Source organism: Aythya ferina (assembly GCF_964211825.1).
Source record: "Aythya ferina genome assembly, chromosome: 3".
Classification (NCBI taxonomy): domain Eukaryota; kingdom Metazoa; phylum Chordata; class Aves; order Anseriformes; family Anatidae; genus Aythya; species Aythya ferina.
In genome coordinates this window covers 84,005,671-84,011,208 of record NC_140298.1, presented here as the reverse complement: position 1 = coordinate 84,011,208, position 5,538 = coordinate 84,005,671, and positions in this window count along the sequence as shown.

Here is a 5,538-nt window from a genome sequence, read left to right as displayed (position 1 = left end):
AGAGGAAGATCAAAACCAACCAACAATTAAAAAAAAAAAAAAAAAAAAAAAAAAAAAAAAGAAAGAAAGAAAGCTTGCACGCTAACAGGTTTTTCCAGTTTGGGGTAGGCCAGAACAAAAGCCCCGTTGGGCAAACAGCTCCCAACTCAGCCGGGTGAGACTGCAAATCAGCAAGGGTGGAAATAAAAAATACAGTGGCCAAGTGAATTTAGAGCAATGTTTTTCTCCTGCTGAGAGCAAATCCTCCAGAGCGGGCTGGGAAAGTTGACGATGGGATGATGTTGCCTGTAAAAGTCATCTGCAACTTTTTGTGCAGAAAAAGGAAGAAAAAAGAAAAAGGAGCTGTTCTCCTCTTACCCCAGTCTTTTGTGTACTTCACCAGTCTGCTGCATGTGCCCACCCCTGGTTGAACAGTTTTACAAACACCCTAATTAATTTGTTACATTCTTGAAGTTTTTGAGTGAAATCTGGTTTGATTCAAGATTACCTGCATTGGGAAACCAGCAGGTGTTGGTCTGATGAATGTTGATCACTTTTATTAACTTCTCTTTATCCATAGATTTATTCTAACCATTGCATCCAGTCCACTTAGTGGGAAGTTTTAGTCTGGTTGTTCTTTACTGAATCTGAAGTTTCTAAATAAATCATGTTTGAGAATCCAATCTCTTGCTCTACCCCCTTCTCCAGGCAGTAGTGAGCAGCCCACCCAGACCTTATGGGTCTGCCTGCTTCCTGCTGTTTCTTCTGTCACTCACCCAGGATGTAGTTCCCCTAAATACAAACACTACGGGGCACAGATAAGCCCACCTATCCCCATAACCCAGCAGGTGTGAGACCTCTCTCTGACGTGCAATCCCTTACAAAGAATCAAGAGTTTTATTCTTCTGGCTACCTCCTTGACCAGCTTTGCAAGCCCACTGACTTCTGATCCCTGTCCTGCTTCTTAACCCTAAACAGCCAGGCTAATGTGCCTATTTTCACAGCAGGTCTTCTGGACTCTTTTAGTGGGAACCTTCTAAACTGTGGGGAACCTGTGTGATTTTTAGGTTCCCCTTCTGCCAGCACTTGCTTTTCAGCTTCTGCTTGTGATTGTTCACCCCTGGGCTTCCATCCTAAAAGCAGTGAGGTGGCAGATCCCTGGGAACCCACCACAGATGCCTTCTGTCTCTTGCTCTGTCCTGTCTACAGAGCAGTGTGGTTGACTTGTCATGAGTTATTTTCAGGTAACTTGAACTGTACTGCTCTGAGATGAGAAAAATGTAGGAGTGCCTTAACAAGACACTTGTTAGCAATGACCACATTTCTGTAATATATCCTTACTGAGCATTTCAAAATGCATTACAAACATTAAATCAGCTTTCCAATGTGTCTGTAGGGAAGATAGTCATAAAAAGGTTTAAGAATAAGTTTCAGAGCAGCTGAGCTCTTGTAACTCCATTTAGAATTAATGGGAGTTAAAGGAACTCAACAGACCTGAAAATTAGGCTACAGTTTGCCTAAAGGCATAAAACTCGGATACACCAATACTTAGTCTGATGATTCAGTCAGGAAATTGTTTGTCTTTGGTTTGAAACCACTACTTGAAAGCAAGTTTAGAAGGCTAGTTTGCGAGCCTGCAAGCCTCCTTTAAAATCACAGTGGCTGTTGTACACGCTCAGGTTGCAATCAGAACCCTGATGTTTTTGATCAGTTGCATGACCTAGATGTGATTCTTTATCTGATTGAACAAATGTCAGCTCAAGACTGCAGAAGCAGAAGGGAAGAAATTAGTAGTGCCATGGCAGTGTTTAACCATTTTGCTTTACTCATGTAAAAAATGCGTCCCAAGTAGTAGAAGCCCCACAGCCCACCTCCTGATTCTTTTTCCAAAGGACAATATATATACATATATATCCTTTTGTGAATTGCTAAAAACAAGTCTCTCCAACCCACCTCCATTCACTCGTGCAAAAGAGGCTTTCGGTCAGCAACCTGACTGTTTGGAGACTGGTTGGAATTCTGTATAAACTACATTTGGAAGGTTTAATTTGTTTGACGAACAATAGATGGATGCTGTAACTAAATGGCACTTTCAACAGAGTGCTTCCATTGGGCCAACATTTTACCCGATGTGCAGTTACTCTGCAGGGGACAGAAAACACTGGTTTTGGGCACAGTCCCTTAAGCATCTGATATCCGATATCCCTGGCAGGTCAGTTTTCTTTTGAATTATGAAAGAAAAATCTAAAACCACATTTATCCATCACTAAACTCATCAACCATTTCACTCATGCAGAATGCACTCATTTCACTGCCTGAAACACTTCTGGTAATGGGAATTCCTTTATCTAGTTTCCAATGGTGCACCTTCAGTAGCTCAAAAATGACTCTCACTGGGGGGATGTATGCAAATCCTCTTTTGTACTCTTCTTTCAAACATTACACAGCACTTCTTCATTTTAACAGGCCCAAACAATCCTCAGACTGACACGAATACTGGAAAAAACAGGGACCAACACCTTTATTTGAGCTATGCTAGCAAATGCTTTCCTCTTAAAGGAAGAAAATGACAGTCCAGGCTCCAAATGTTAGAAATACTGTTACCACTTCACTGTGATTTTAATCTATCCGTGGAAAAAGGATTTTGAGGGAGCTTAGGAGCGAAGCAGGGATGGAGAAAAGTGTGCTAGTCAAATAAGAAAATAGATACTAGATATAGTTACTAGACAGAAAATAGATAAGAGAGGAGTGCTTAAAAAGCAGCAAATTGAAAGAATATACTTACAATACTCAAGAATACAAAACTTTAAAATTTCAGCTAACTAATTTTGAATTTTATGAATTTTATGAACCAGATAATTTTTTATTGCAATCTTTGTCTTGTACATGTTTCTTTCACTCTTCTTTCTCCCTTCTGTCTGGGATTGTGGAAAACACTGTACAATTCAGAAAGCTGTAAGATCTTGGCTTTGTATTACCGCTGCTTCATTAGCAGCATATTTGATTTAAAAGGTCATGGCTCCCCTAGTGCCTAGCAGGTCTTTATTGTCTCTGTACCTGAGGTTAAGGTCTCCTCACTTGTACTAACTCAGTGCAACTGCTAGGAAAAACTGGATATGTGAAATGTTGTGGCTCCAAAATAACACAAAACAAAACAAAACCTACCAACAAACCACAGGTATTAAGTTCTTGAACTGGATTTACCATTGACAAAATAGCAAAAGAAAATAATGAATTAGAAAAAAATAGCCGAGCAAGCAAAACAGTTCTAAACCCGGATTCTGATGTGTAAATTACATTACTACTAAGCTCTTAAAAATAAATAAATAATATATATATATGTGTGTGTGTGTGTGTATACATAGATATTCACTGTTAAGATTTCAGGAGAAATTCAGATTAAACAGAAAGTGACTATAATAATTTAAACAGGGAGGGAACCTGATGCCAGGACTTGAGAGATCAAGTTTTGTGAAAAACTGCCAGGGGTCTCTTCATTACATAGTTAGGCAGTGCTTTGTTTGCATTCATTATAATTTCTGAAGTGTATAAAGGAAGTTGCTTTCCCTGCATTAAATCCCTCAGCTGAGGAATTTGCTCATCTTGACTCAGAGGCAGAGTGCCATCTACTGAACCATCCCCTTTACACAGCACTCTCGAGCTTGTCCCACTCCCGGCTTAACAAAATTTACACAAGGGGGCTGTAAAACCGAGTAAGGTTTTAATCAGAGGTTTTAATCGATTTAGGTGTGATTCGCTATTGTGCAGTAACAAAGCAAGTAAAGGAACAGACCAACACCCATGACTTGCAAGTCTATGCTCCCGTTTTATGAAGACTCATTCTGCTCTTCTTAACTAATCTTTGGAATTGAGGTTACATTATCATTTCATAACACTTGAGAGCAGCATTCCCTGACGGGTGCTCAGATTTCACTGCTAACTATTGACCGTGGACTTACCCATGTATTTATCCTTTCTGTTAGTGCTCAGGAGATGTCCAAGTCTCAGCTGACTCACTGAAAAGTGAGGATGTGTGATAGCAGCCAGCAAGAGTTTTGCTTGGGCCAGTGATGACACAGTACCATGCTGTGGCTCTGTCTACCTTTATTTTCTTGTTGCCTTGACCCTCGTACTTCATTGTAAATTTCATGGACTGTTCCTGTATTCAAATAAAGTGGCACCTTATGTCATGCTCAGAACTGCCATGTGCTATGATAACAAACATATAAATAGATTTTAAAAGAAAAGGCAGAAACAAATTGTTGCAGATGGCAGTGCCACAAACATGTCAAAAGTGTTAAAAGTGTCCGTAGAGTCTGTAAACCACGGAAATTTGATCAAACTTCATATAAACATCTGAAATGTTGTGAGGAAATTACCACTCAAAATCAGCGAGTCAAGTACGTGAAGTAATATACAAGCTTGCAGAACAGAGGTGACCTGAGGCCATTGGGTTGTGTTTAATAAACAATACCCTGCAAAAAACACTTGTGTGGTGTGTTTCAAGGCAAGGGTCCTGGTGTTGCACTGAAGGATCGTGTAGCCTACAGCCCAAATGTCGAATTCCTGATAAAATAAGGCAGTAAGCAAAGCTTGAAAAAAAGTGCACTATTTGTCATTAGGCAAATATGGTTGAAATAATTAAAATATATTCGGAAAAAGTTTCATGTTATCATATATATTTTTTCTCCTGTAACCTTATTATGTTGTCTTAAATACAACAAATACTGAAGAGTAGAAGTAACCACTCTTTCTAATTGTCCCACTAAGATATATCCCACATCTCAGAAAACCGAGGGGAGAGAATCATAGAATATCTGAAGATGGCAAGGCCCCACAAGGATCACCAAGTCCAACTCTTAATATGCTGCTATGCAAATTCACTAAAGGGAAACGACACACGTGTCACACAAGTCTTCAGGGCCATTCAGAAGCGTCTGTGTGCAGCCACAAGAATTCTGGAAGCCTCACCAGCCCCAGCAAGCTGACTGCAGCCCGCAATTTCATTGTCAAGCACGCCCACATTAACAGTCTCATCATTGTGTATAGCAAAAGCTGTCGCACATGGGCTGCACTTGAGTTACAGGTTAGTTACCTTGTAGAGGAAAAAGTGGAAAAGGAGGAAGGGAACTTGTGTGTAGACCAGGCGGCTCATCAATTAATTGCAGCTGGTCATAATGACAACATCCACTGTGTTTTTGTTCTGGCACAGGCCATTCATCGGTTGCTGCCTCCGTAGAAAGCTATGTATGAAGTACTTAGCAGCCAAAATAAACGATATACTGTATTGATAAAACAGACATATAGGTTAGGTGTAAGTAAGCAGTGCTTTATTTTCTCTACATGGAGGAGAGCAAACCACCATTACTGCGTTATGTCTGCTTTGCATCTTCCATTCCCTTTTCCTCCATCGGTTGGTTTTGTCTGCCTGTAATTGTCCCCTGAATTTAAAAACTCTGCAAAAACTGTGCATACCCATCGCTTTCTGCTCATATTTATGTATGTGGTGGAGTTTTTGGGGGTGTTCGAGGAAAGTCTGGATGTGGTGCTTGGGGACAC